A 14,388-nucleotide genomic window follows, 5' to 3' on the forward strand; every position below is an offset into this window, starting at 1 on the left:
ATTTCAGTCTTCCCAATTCTTTAACTTCAAACTATTGGATTAAACAATTTCTCAGTTTCTCTTGCTCATTATTATCATTGCCAGTGACGATAATATCGTCCACATAAACAATCAATGTTGTTACTCCCCTGTAGCAGAATGTTTTATAAACAATGTATGATCTCCTTGACTTTGTTTATAGTCCATCTTCCTCATGACTTGAGAAAATCTACCAAACCATGCCCTAGGAGATTGCTTTAATCCATACAACGCCTTTTTTAATTTACAAACTTTATTTCCTGCTTGCTGATATCCAGGTGGAATCTCCATATAAATTTCTTCTTCAAGATCACCATGTAGAAAAGCATTTTTTACATCATATTGTAATATGTCCCATCCATGATTTACAGCAAGAGATAGAAGTATTCGTACTGTGTTCATCTTGGCAACAGGCGCAAAGGTTTCAAGGTAATCAACTCCATATGTTTGAGTATATCCCTTAGCAACCAACCGTGCTTTGTACCTCTCGAGTGTTCCATCTGCTTTATACTTTACAGTATATATCCATCGACATCCTACAACTTTCTTATCTTTAGGCATAGTAACCAACTCCCATGTTTTATTTTTTTCTAAAGCTTGCATTTCAAGATTCATTGCTTGCCTCCATTCTTCATGTTGTATTGCCTCCATATATGTTTTTGGAATATTTATCTGGGTAAGGTTAACCATAAAACTTCTATACTGACTTGAGAGTTTGTCATATGATACAAAGTGAGACAATGGATATTGAGTACAAGTCCGTTTTCCCTTTCTTAAAGCAATCGGCAAATCCAGGTCTGACTCATCATTAGCAGATATTGTAATGTCTGACTCACCATTAGTAGATACTATAATGTCTGATTCATCATTGATTATTTTCTCGTCAATTTCAGTTACAAGGATATGTTCAGAATCTTGGACGTGCTTATCTTTTTCAGTGTTCCTTCTTGAATAAACCTGTAATGGTGTAGTAGTAGAAGGGTTAGATGGTCCTGGTAAGGTGTCTAAGGGTGGTGGTAAAGGATTTGATATAGGAAATGTGAGGTTGGGAATGAGCAAATCCTTATCTTCCAATAATAGTTCCTTCCCCTGAAGATAAGGTGAGGTAAAGAAGCTGGTGTCTTCATAAAAGGTAACATCAGCAGAGGTGAAGAACCTTTTTGATGGAGGATGATAGCATTTATATCCCTTTTGAGTGTTCGAGTATCCGACAAAAATACACTTGAGTCTCGTGGATCAAGTTTACCTCGCTGATGACTGTGAACATGAACAAAGGCTACACAACCAAATACTTGAAGAGTCAAGTTATTTGTTGTTCAAAAATCAGGATAATATTTTGATAGAATATTCATAGGAATACTATGGTCTAGAGTAGCAGATGGTAACCGATTCATTAAATAAGTGGATGTTAACACAGCTTCCCCCCAGAAGGATTTAGGAACATTTCTTTCAAAAAGAATGGCACGTGTCACAGAAAGGATGTGACCAATTTTTCTTTCGACCACTCCTTTCTGTTGAGGAGTGTCCACACAAGACAACTTATGGATGACTCCATGTTTTTGAAAGAAGGATGTTAAGTTTTGATTGAAGTAATCTTGAGCATTGTCAGAACGGAATCGTTTGGGTTTGATTCCGAATTGGTTTTCTATCATATGAAAGAATGTTTGAATGGTAGAACCAACATCAGATTTTTGTTTTAAAAGATAAACCCATGAGACTCGAGTACAATCATCAATGAATACTATAAACCAACGAAATTTGGAAACATTTGGAACATTGGAGGGACCCCACACATCAAGATGAATAAGAGAGAAGGGAACTGATATTCGTTTATTATTACTAGGGAATGGTACACGCTTGTGTTTAGCGAATTCACAAACTTCACAGTGAATTGACTCAGGATTAAGATTTTGGAATAAATCGAGAAACAATATTTTAAGAGTTCGAAATGAAGGATGTCCTAGTCTATAATGATTCAACAAAAGCTTACTTGAAGGATGATGAGTTTGTGAGGTGAAGGAGACTAGAACACTAGTCTGACCGACAAGTTCATTAAGATAATAAAGTCCATCTTTTTCATTAGCAAGTCCAATAATCTTCCCATTGCCCTGGTCCTGTAAAATACAAGAAGAATCAGAAAAAGTTACTCTGCAACCTAAATCTTTGATCAAATTTTTTACCGATATCAAATTAACAGTTAAACGTGGTATATGAAGCACATTATTTAAAGTAATGTTTGAATTTATCTTGATGTCTCCTTGACCAGCTACTGTTACCAAGGTACCATATGCTGTAGAAATTTTCTTATTGCTCGGACAAATACTGTAAGAGATAAAATGACAGCTACTATTCGTCATATGGTCTGTTGCACCAAAATCAATAATCCAGGTACAAAGTTTAGGCTGGGAAGTTGTACTCGTCAAAGTTACCGAACCTGTACCTTGACTAGGAGCATTATCCAAAGTTTTTAAGAAGCTCCTTAATTGTTTGATCTCATTTATGTCCAAGTTTTTTGTAATTTTGGACGACTGTGACATTGATACCAAGACTAAACTGCAATTCAAAAATGGAGATCAAAAACTGAAAAATCAGTACTGTACTGAACCGAAAGAGGGCTGAATCGAATAAAAAATAGTTGGATTGAACCAAAATATTCCAAACCGAACCAAATCTGACTGAAACAAACTGAAACCTGTCGAAACGATCCGACAATGAACTGAACCGGACTGAAAAACGCTGAACCAGTCCAACAACAATTTGAACCGAGCCTAAAGGAGCCGAACTGGCTAGACCAAACCCAGTGAACCGAACCAGTTAAACCAGACTATCTGAACCAAATTGGATGAACTGGGTTGATTGGACCGGACGTAACAGTAAAGGATGACGGCGGCAACGGTGGCGGCGACGAATAACAGCAGTGACGGTGACCATTGTCGGTGACGAAGAATGGCGAGACGAAACCCACGAACAGCACTCAAAAACAGCAGCACTGGCGAATCAGCAAACGGCGGTCGGCGGTGGCCGGCGGCGGTCGGCGATGGCCGTGAGTAGAGCGGCGGCAGTAATAAACAAAATCTTAAATCACTGCGGTACTTAGCATTTTTGCTGGGTGGGAAGTATTTCATCAAAAACTTCTCAGCCAAGTCATCCCAACTTGTCATAGGCTCTGAAGAAAAGGACTCCAACCATGTTCTGGCTTCATCTCTAAGTGAATACGGAAATAGCTTAAGCCTCAGCACTTCTTTGCTCAATTCTTCATCCTTGAATGAATTGCAAACTCCCATAAAGAATTTCAGATGCTGATGCGGGTCCTCCGTAGCATGTCCATGAAATTGACCCACTATCTGGAGCATCTGAAACATTACTGGTTTCGGCTCAAATTTGTAAGCTTCAATTCCTGGCTCTGTGATAACTGGGTTGACGTTGTAAAATGCCGGAGCTGCATATGCTGTGATTTCCCTATCGATGTCGTCTGCTAAGAGTACAGAGTTGAGAGGGGGCACTGCTACATCAGGGTTAGCAGCGATAGGAATCTCATCTACTATTTCCTCTATCCTCACATTCGGTCTTATAGGCGCATTAGGCTGAACTGCTGGATTCATTCTGTCCATGTCGGCTGCCGCTTGTTGTTGCCTCTGCTCTCGTATATTTCTGCGGAAAGTGCGCTCTATTTCGTGGTCAATAATATATTCTAATCCTTCGTAATCGTTCATGCACATTGCAAAAACACACAGCAAAATACAAATGTGAAAACAAGAAAAATCACTTCAGCACCGTATCTACAAATATCAATGTTAAAATAAAATCACAAAAATCCTCGGCAATGGCGCCAAAAACTTGTTGCGTCTACACAACTGTGTTGACAACACGTGCAAGCATACACGAGTCGTCGGTTGTAGTACGTAACGAGATCGTATCCACAAGGATTTTTGGTTGTATTTTAACGATAAATGCAGATACCAACAAATAAAACTATACAAAGATTGGGTATGGATATTGTCTAGAGTAAATAAAACAGAGTAATAACAAGACGACAGAGACTTGCAAGAGACAGTAGTTTCGGAGCTGTCAACACAAGAAAGCAGTAGCACAGAAGGCAATAACGAGGGAATAACCGATATGGAAAAGGCAGGGGAGATTTAACATGCTTTCACAAGTTATCAACCTACCCTCTAGCGTAGCTAACATTTATTAGTGCCAAGCTCGACTCGGTTCCCTTCCGAGACACCCCAAACATGAGTAAGTACAACTCTCATTGCTAAATACCAAAGCAATAAACCCAAGTTATAGGCGTGATTAGATGACCCCATTCATGAGTATCACTATAGCTATAGAAAAACGCTAATCACAAGCAAAACAAATCAGCACTCATAAGTCCGTCTGGGTCACTACAGAAGCTAGCAAACACGAAACAGCGGCCAACAGTAACACGGAGATTAAGAAATAAAATCAGATTTGCTTAAAAATAAATGTAGTAGCTAGGGGTTCGATCTCAAGTCGGTTACAACATGTAAACCTCCCCCAAAATGGGGTTTAGCTCATAATGGGTAAAGAAAACAAAATGGAAGAATAAGAAATACAACCCATAGCAGAAAAATAGCTAAATGACAGAGAAGAAGAAGCAGTCAGCTCGTTCCAGCAGGTGACATTCCCCTTTCTAGCGTCAACTCTCCTCCAAAAAATAGGTATATTCCATTTCCTTGTCTTTTCAACTCTCAATTTTTGTCTCTCTTGGGATCTGTGTGTCTGTCGGCTAGGGCAACATACCCTTTAAATATCAGGTCTCGTTTTTAGGACACCCGACTGGAGATTGTATGGACATAAGTGAATCCCATGTTTTTTAATTAACTGTACAGACACTCATGCTCTGGCATTGCTATGCTCCAGCATTTATATGCTTTGCCTTGAAAATGCCTTGACTTCTCTGCTCTGGTTCAGCAGTTCCTTCTCTTCTTAGCTCTTCTTTAAAAACTTGTGCAAATGAACCACAAATACGAGTGGTTACGCTGTTTCTGGTCAAACATTAGCATTAGAAAAACTACAAAGGCATTCCAGGCCGACTACAAGACTAGGACTGTAATACAAGTCATGAGCGATAGCGAAGCCAAGCCGGATCGACTTTTTTATGTCGAAAGCCATTAGCATTAGCTCCCCTCTCACCAAAGCTTCCGAACTTGCCAAGAACTTCATGGAAGAAGAAAAAGCGGTTCACCAGCCACTACATCTGTGGATCCCACCAAATCATTAAACCTAGCGGCAGCTCGCCCGCCCCCATAACCACACGGGAGGGTAATGAGATTAAATTGGATGGTCACGCTTCTTCGAGAACGGTTTTTCCCTCAATTTGAAAGCAGGTTCAATGAGTCCAAAGACGCCTAAGGTTTGCTTCCTCTTTTTCCTCTCCGTTTCGGATGTCCAATAATCATTCTGGTCTTGGGAGAGGTAGCGACCATTCTCAAGGACCAAAAAGACTGAGCTGATATAGAAGCTATGTATGGATCGACAATGTATGGATCACTGGCTAACGCTGGTCTCCTCCTTAAATGGCAATCGGTAAAGGTGACGTGCAGACTTGATAATATATACGAATAGAATCGAGGCGGGTTCCCTCACGGTAGGCCCTCCCAGCTCCCGAACGTCTTTCTATCAAAAGAGAGAGGTACAAAATAGTACAACAAACCAACAACTGCGACAAGAAGACTTGTCATTCCCATGGAAGAGAGTTTCCCTACGTATTGACTCATTACCGACTGAACGGGAAATGCTTGCTTCTATTCTTTCTCTCCGAGCGATGAACCGTGGTTGTCTAGCTGCATCCGAAATGGAGAGGAAAAAGAGGAAGCAAACAAGGCTAGCTCACGAAAGAAAGTCTTGCTTTAATAGAGAAAGGGCTTGGCATTTCACTCTTTGTTGTGGGGTTGTCAGGCATCCAGAAGTCTACTTTTTCCATTTGGCCCATATGATAAAGCAAAAACGGCTCCCATAGAAAGTATATAATGGAAATGTGCAACCGTAACCTTTCGCTCCTGGCGCTCACCTTTTTTGTCTGGGTGGAAGCGACAGGGCTTGCTTAACCGGATACACGGAATTAGGATCTCTCTCGCATGCAAATATTTCGATCGGGAATTTAATGGAAATTTAGGTCTCTGAGTTCAACTTGGAGATGGAGGATTCTTCTTTCTTTCCTCTAGCTAAGAATTTTTCTGAGTTCAACTTGGAGATGGAGGATTCTTCTTTCTTTCCTCCAGCTAAGAATTTTTAATTAAACACTATTCATGCTAATTATGACATAAAACCGACATAGTTTACCATTTTAATGCACATTTTTACCCAAATAATCACCAGAATAACTCTCTTTTGGAGAGTTATCATGCATCATCTGTCTCTTAGATCCCCGGCTGGCAACTTCAAAGTGTGACACATAAACAGAAGCTTCTTTCTGGCCCATTGCCACTATCTCGGATCCCCTCATAAGTTTCTAGCTACCCTCTGTGAACTCATTTCTGAAACCATCGCCATCCCGTTTTCCAGCAGATAACAAATTCTTTCTGAAACCTGGAACATACTTGACAACTTGCAACACCAACTCGGTCTCCTGTCGATCTTCTAACAGACGTCTCCAATTCCTCCAACTTTGGAGACACTCCCATTCTCCACCCTTACCTCGTCGTGCTGACTAGTGAAAGATGAGAACCACTTTCCATCTAAAGCTACATGTGTCGATGTTACAGTGTCCACAACCCACTCTGATGGTCGATCTACTGAGTTGCTATCAACACAAGCTAGAAACTCTTCTACTCTTTCTTCTACAACAGTAGTAGAATTCCCATTTTTTTGATCCTCCTTAAGCTTCCTGCAAAACCGCTCAATATGTCCCTTCTTGTGTCAATACAAACATTCCACATCTTCACTGCTGCTCCCACTCCTCTGGCTACTATACTACTGCTTACCCTTGTAGTTCATCTCCTTTTGCCTTTACTCTGAGATACTAATGCTGATTCTAGATTGTTCTCCCCACCAAAAGTGGATGCAGAATTCTTCCCACTTTTTTTTCTTTTAACCTCCACATCAATTGAAGCGTCATAGATATCTGAAAACTTCAAACTCTTATCCCCCAATGAATTTGACACCGTTGTCTTCATTGTCTCCCAACTGTCAGGCAAAGAGGACAACATTTTTCCAACCTTCACCTCATCTAAAAAGGTGATCTACATTGACTCTAGCTTATTCATCAGACTAGTAACCTCATTTATGTGGGAGTTCACTGAGGTACCCTTCTCCATATGGATGTTGAAGTATCTCGTAACGAGATACACCTTGCTATTGGCAAAATGTTTTTCATACCTGTCAGTCAAAGACTTCATCAACCCCATTGTTGTTTTCTGGCTCACCACGTTGATAAATAAACATTGTTTGATGATTACTACTGCTTCATCATCTATCTTTTTCCAATATTTATCTGTTATCCTAGTGGCCAGTAGTTATTTCATGGTCTTGTGTATCTTCTTTTATGTAAGAAGATCTGTCACTTGCATCTTCCAAGACTCGAAATTCTATGAAATCTCAACACCTCCTCGAAGTAATGATGTGACTTCTGACTGGATCCTATGATATTGTAACCTTTGCTCTGATACAACTTGTTGGGAAATTTAAATGCTCCAAATAATTTCCCCTTCCACAATTCTATCCAATTATCTAAGTCACTCACAATTCTATCCAGTCTTCCGCTCAGATGCGGATTCCACTATAATAAGAGATTGGATATAAAGCACTCAAATATCTCCCCAGATATTCACCCTCTAGCGGTCCCAACAAAAAGCCCTCTAGCTTCTAAGTATTATAATGCACTATACTTAGGTACATGAATGAAAAACACTCACTAAACCCACGGGATATAGACTCATTTTCACACATTGCCCACAACCACTTAATTCTCTTTTATTTGGATTGTGTATAAATGAAACCTTAACATAAGAGCTCTATTTACAAGAGACCAAATATCCCAGTTCTTATAGGAAAACAATATTGTAATGCTTATAAGATAATAATATTCTACTTCTTGTAGGAATTGGTAGTAGTGTTGAAAATCATTTTCTTCATAGGACATGAGTTTCCTGCTTTGGCTCAATTATCTAAAAAATATGCTCTGGTTTGTATTTCAAATTTTGAGATATTTCAAATCACTCAACTTTCTTGACGTTTAATAGAGGGTTAGAGGTTGGAAGTTCAAACGTTCGTCCCCATATTTTTTTAGTACAACAAATAAGATGGGCATCCGAACTCACAATCTTTTAGTCCAAAGACATACCTTAACCAATTGAATTATGCTTAGATTGGTACCTCAATCTCCACATCTGTTGTATGTATATATATATAATATATATATATAAAAGTTGTGAAATAATACTAATTTCATATTGGAAGGTGAAATTTTAACATGTCATTTCACAATCCAAATTAAATGCGATATTAATAGGAAAGAATAAATCGCATCCCACAGTCATTTATTCATTATTATTATTTTTTGTAATAAAATCTTTATAATTGTTGTCCCAACTAGTAGGTACATTTATTTTTGATATATAATATAAATAAATTATTAGGTAAACAAACATGGGACCTTATAGATCTCTAGCCTGAGATGATCTAATAGCATATCCAAACTATAAAAACCATAGCATGAGATGATCTAATAGCATATCCAAACTAATCCACTATGAAAGATGAGTAGATTCTCAGTTCTCTCTTTTCTAATTCTCGCAATCTTCCTTGGAGGTTCTATTGTCCAAGTCGATATTAGCTTTCGTTTGTCGGATGCTGATCCCAGATCCTATGGGAAGTTCATCGAAGATTTGAGGAAACATATAAATTGAAAAGATACCACATTCTTATTATTTAATGAAATAAAGCACATCCATAAATTCAAGTCGTCCCTTGTTTTGAACATGCCTTACTAGCTCTTATGTTGGATCTCCAAGCGGAGCCATACAATCAGACAGTAATGAAATTTTCACCTCCATTGTTGAACGGTTTCCCTACGGTTTTATCTTGATCGTCGTGATTAGCAGCAGCGAGTTTGAAATATAGCAGTAGTTTGATATTACTAGTCACAACCAGAGAAGAAACATTGGTTACAGAAAATGGTGTGTTGTTGGGGTTTATAAGCTCCACTGGTTTTTCGAACTGTCCATTTCCCTTGGCTGCTATTTGGATTTGTTTCGAAAGAGCACCCCAATTGTTTTCCAAACTTATGATCGCTTGATCTGGCTTAAATTTATCATCAACATGCGTAGAAATTTCTTGCTCAATATATTTATACCTTGCAGCCTCAGCAACCGACTGGATGAGTACAAGAAGTGCGGCCGCAGTAGATTTGTACTCGTAGTAAACCAAGTTGGTAATGGCACTGCTTAAGGCAGGGAGTCCTAGCTCGATCAAATCTCTTTTTTTGCCTACAATACTCTGAAGTTTATCGTAATTACTAGAATATGGAAGCGTTTTACGATCAGTACCTTCGAATAACACTTTGTAAGCTTCGGGCGACGCATCGTCAAAAAAGTAGGATACATGATCGATGTGATATGCCACAATGTAAACGTTCGTTATGTTTATTGCGACCACGACGGTTTGGTCTGCATAATTGGTGAGATGGACGAATGTAAACGATTTTGGGCCGGATGCAGTAGAGGGCAGCACAGGTATCTTGCACACTGTTGTTGTGGTTGGAACAGCATCCCTCAGCTGTTTGATGAAATTTGTGTAGGATTTTTTGTTGGCACCTGACAATTGGAAGCTAACATCACCCTCGGCTGAAAGAGGGCCAAGTAAGATGGCAAGGAGAAGAGAAAGTGTTGTGAGTTTCCTCATCTTGATAAGTTTGCACATGATAGCAGCTCAGCCTTTGATTTATATAGAGAGGTGATGGCATTTAGATTTTCTTTTTTGTTCTTGAAAGAAAAAATTCTTAACCACTGCTCGATCTCTTCAACGAGGGAGATCAATCATTACCTTTTGGAAGGTAATAGCTACTTCATTCATTGAGTTATTCTCTTGACAAGTGAGTAAGAATGTTAATAATATATACAAATGATCAAATATGATATGTTAAAATTGAGACTTATGTGGGTTATGAGCTAGCATGTGACTAACTTAGTTATTAGTTAAAGTTGGTTATTATTAATTAGATAGTTAATGACATTGATTAACTGCTGTGACCGGTGGGCTCATAAATTCATTGGAATGGATGGGTAGGCGATTTGGCTGAACCACTCAAAAATTGCTCGAGTCTTCTTCTTATATATCCTCTTCGAATTTCTTGATTAATTTAATCTCTTTGTTTTTTAGCCATCAAATGCGTCTGTGAGACAGCCTCAGGAATGTTATTGATAACCCTTGTTTTCGATAAACAATTTTAGTACTATGGGCAAAGCGCGTCATTTCAAGTGGAGGACAGCGAAGACATTTTATATAAAGTCAATGGAACTCTGTGGAGGTCGGTTGGAAATCTGTTATGGTAAAAAATTTCTCCATTTTAGCACTAATTTTCTCCCCTCCTTTTGATGGATAGTTACAAGTACTCGACCTCCACAAATGCTCAGGACTTGTGCCGCAGTGGAGCATCATTAGTTTATAGGGTTTAAAGTTCTTAGTTCTCCACATTTCTAGTTTATTTTACTTTCTAGTCTGGTTTAACTTTCTTTATCCGTTTACTTTTTCTTTTACCATTTTCTCTTGTATTTCGATTTACTTCAATCCCGTATAATGTTCTAGCGAGTTTTAATTCCTTCGAAGCTTGAAAGAGACGGATGTTAAGCTAGGATTCGTATTTTATTGAATTTTCTATGTTAAACATTGTTTTCAATCAACAAGCATTTCGTTCATCTTTACAAGTATATCATGCACTTCCATCATAAGTTTCAATCTGTATGTGAAATGTCTTAAAAAAATCTTTAAAATGCAGCATAGGGAAAATTCATGAGTAGCGCCGACGCTACTTTGTTAACTGGGTGCTACTTGATTGACTCCTCAGCATTCTTCCTTTACCTATTTTCACTACAAAAACAGGGATTTTAATGACACAGTTTTAGAGACACCAAAGGATATTTGTTGCTAAAAGTAATTATCACGACGCCCAGTTTTTATAGACGTCGTTGATATGTTTTATTTAGTGACGCCGTTAGTAAACGGTGTTGCTGTTATTATTATCAGCAGCGCCGCCACAAAAATGCGTCGCTGATATTATTATCAGCGACGCGTTTTATAACGGGCGTCGCTGATATTTCTTTTTAGCAACACCGTTAACCCTTATTTAGGTTTCAGAATCCGGATTCTCTCTCCCATTTCTGAAACCCTTCTTCACTTATTCTTTTCTTTGATGAAGCTGCCGCCGCCCATTCACATTCCTGCCATTGCCCGTTCGCGTTGCTGCCGTCATCGTCGCTCACCAGTGCTGCCGCCACCGGTCACCACACCGTCGTCTATCACCCACGCCGCCGTCGTCATCCACGCTGCACCTTTCCTCCCTCTTTCAACACTGCCGCCGCTTCTTATTTCATTACCGCTCGTCACCGTCGCCTCCTTTACCCACAGCATCCGCCGCCCCTACCGCCGCTCTTTAATTTTGGCTTAATCGATCTATAATTGTTTACTTAATTTTGGCTTAAACGATGTATAATTGTGTACTTATTTGATGCATGTACTTTTAAATATAAGTTTTTGATGTAGTTGAATCGTTGTGACTATCTTGCAGTTATGGTAGTCATAGTTGTGCACAGAGCTTGACTAGATATTGATGCATGTCATTTTAAATATGAGTTTTGATGTAGTTGAATTGTTGTGACGATTTTGCAGTTATGGTAGTTATAGTTGTTCATAGAGCTTGACTAGATATTGATGCATGCCATTTTAGATATGAGTTTTTGATGTAGTTGAATTGTTGTGACTATCCTGCAGTTATGGTAATCATAGGTTGTGTTTGTTAAGTACATTCACAAGGGAGCATTTGTGTTGCTTTTCATTTTGTTTATGAACTTGGTTGGAGGTTAGATGAAATACTCCAAATAGTAAGTAGTTATGTAAGGAGGGCAAAGAGTAGAATTCACCTCCTCTAAGTTAGTTAGTTTTAGTTTGTATGCTTTTATAATCCTATGTTTGTTTAGTGGGCAAGACATTTTGTGTGTTTCTTATACTTCTGATTTAATATTTATCTAACTTCTTATTATATATCATTTTTTTCGGAGGTGAATAGACATTTTAGTGTGATTTTGAAGCTAGTTTGTGGTCTTAGAGAGCACTTAGCTCTTTTAAGACACTTGTTTATGACTTTAACTTATATGGTTTTAGTTTGTAGTTTATGTTCTCGTTTACACGTTGAAGATAGTTTTAATTTATGGTTTCATTATTTTGGCCTCCATATCTCACTTAACCACTTTATTTTGCCATTTTTTCATTTCGTACATTTGTTTATTTATGTAATAACATTTCCGTATATCATTTGATTCATTTCAAGTGTGTAGATCTTGTCTAATTTTGAAAGCTACTTTTGGGACAAACTGAAAATTGAAGTTTATATGGGTTGTTCATGATCTTTTGATGTAGGTTTTTTCTTTTCTTTTTGGATGTAATGACTGGAGCGAGATATGTGCAATTTAATCTATTGATTTTTACTATTCAAAGTTGGATCAATTTATCTTATGTTCCATATTTGCAATTCAATCTTAAAAGTTACTTTTGCAATTCAAATGATTTTGGAGGTTCCTATGAAAGTATTGTGGAATTTGTAGGTGCAAATTATTTCAGAGATGTAAAAGGGAAATTAATTGATAACTAATTAAGATTGTCCCTTCAGAATTGTTAGTAAGAGACGATTTCAAACCGTTTTCTACGACAAAATGAACATAAAAAAGAATTAATTAACATTATTAGCGACAAGGCATTATAGTCACTCTTGTCGCTAATAATATAATCAGCGACAAGGAGTGCGCGTCACAAATAATTTTATTTGCGAAGATATGCTCATGTCGCTGATAAGTTTATTAGTGACAAAAGCGACTTGTCGCTGATAAAGATATAACCGACGACATGCACGTGTCGCTGATAGGTTTCTTAACGACATGAGGTCCCTGTTGCTGATAACAGTATTAGCGACACAACACGACTTTTGTCGCAAAAAGTATAAATGACGCGTTTTTGTGACAACCTAAGCGATGCATGCTTGTCGCTGATAGTTTTAGCGACAAGAATTGATTTTTAGTGTCAAATTTCCTGCATCTCCAAAAACTTAATTTCTTGTAGTGTTTCTTGAAGTAGGCCATTAAGAAGTTTGCAAACTAAAGCCTAATATTGAAAGAGTTAGGTTAAGTAGATAATAGGTAGTTAATATGAGATGTAATAAAACAAGACACTAAAAATAGGATCTTGGCGCCTTGTTTTATGTGCTTATCTCTAAGCTATACCCATCAAACATAAGAGTGGGTTATTAATTTTTAGGTATTAATAACACATAAACATATGTTTAGTGGTTGTCCTAAGCTCTTAGCAACTCACAGTAGTTTGTGATACGAGCAAAACTCGTTTCAAGTACAAGTCAATAATACACCCAGTGCTATTTTAATCCTCGTGTTGTTACCATCAAAAGGCACGAAGTAAAGAAATTGTCCTTAATTAGTAGCCTATTATTTTCAAAACCAAATACTACTATGACATGTATTTTAGAAAGCAAGAAAATCAATTGCAGTTGAAAGCTTTTCACAATGTATCTGAATTAAAGTCTTTGTGGATTCGATCTAGGAAAACTCATTTTTTCCATACGTATTACTTGAGGATGTGTAACGTATTCTTTTATCTGTCGAAGTAGAGACTCAACACAGTTAGATTGTCGTGTACCTTAAAAGTTTAAGATTTTGAGTAGAGTAGTGATTTAACAAAGAGAACATTATTCTTATATGAAAACTTAGGTAGATGTGACATGTGAAATTTATAGTACAACATATTTTGTTTTAATTATATGAGAGTTTGAAAATTTTAGTTACAAACAAAGATTGAAGAGAATTTTAACTCATCCACATCTATATGTGGCAATCCACATTCTATTGAAACCACAATTTTTTAGACTTCATTTATATATGCTTTTTTTTTTTTTTTACTGCGACTAATTGAAATTGTAATGGTAGAAAATGACGAGGATTAAAGGTAGACCTTCAACAAATGCGAGTCATATATTGCAAAATTATATAAAGTAAAAACGTTATAAATAATGAGATAGGATAAGGATGATAATAATATCTCTAAAAAAAGTAATAAAAGTTGAACCATATAAAGAGCATTAAGGTAATTAAGTAATATAACAAAAAACGAAAACAAAATATAGAT

General features: G+C 37.6%; 1 pseudogene; it reads right to left on the reverse strand.

Moving 5' to 3' along the window:
• Nucleotides 1-8,883: 8,883 nt before the first annotated feature.
• On the reverse strand, nucleotides 8,884-9,918 carry LOC111023561 (type I ribosome-inactivating protein trichoanguina pseudogene; annotated as a pseudogene).
• Between the last annotated feature and the right edge of the window lie 4,470 nt (nucleotides 9,919-14,388).

The sequence above is a fragment of the Momordica charantia genome, assembly GCF_013281855.1.
Source record: "Momordica charantia cultivar OHB3-1 chromosome 7 unlocalized genomic scaffold, Mcharantia_2.0 BLBB01000007.1, whole genome shotgun sequence".
NCBI classification, from domain to species: Eukaryota; Viridiplantae; Streptophyta; class Magnoliopsida; order Cucurbitales; family Cucurbitaceae; genus Momordica; species Momordica charantia.